Consider the following 384-nt stretch of genomic DNA (forward strand, 5'->3'; position numbering starts at 1 on the left):
GAGAGAGAGAGAGAGAGAGAGAGAGAGAGAGAGAGAGAAAGAAAGAGTGTTTGTGTTTACTCAAGGGAAAACATCATCGAACATTTCAATAGTACCACTTATACTCGAGTTTCGACATCAATGAACAAATAAAATAATTTGCCATCCGTGTCTCATCAATAAGGGTGCTATAATTAATGTATATTTGTGGAACACTGAAGACACACCTGTTCCATCTATATACATTATAATTTTTTCAAATCCACCGCGTAGGCGCAGCTACAATCAGTTGCAAGTAAAAATTACGTAGCAATGTTCTTAAAAATTATGAAAACTTTTACTATGAAAATATTTAGGGTAGAACATTCAGAGAAATATTCTACCAGTGGCCAGCATGCGTATATA

The sequence above is a fragment of the Octopus bimaculoides genome, chromosome 10 (assembly GCF_001194135.2).
Source record: "Octopus bimaculoides isolate UCB-OBI-ISO-001 chromosome 10, ASM119413v2, whole genome shotgun sequence".
Lineage (NCBI taxonomy): Eukaryota > Metazoa > Mollusca > Cephalopoda > Octopoda > Octopodidae > Octopus > Octopus bimaculoides.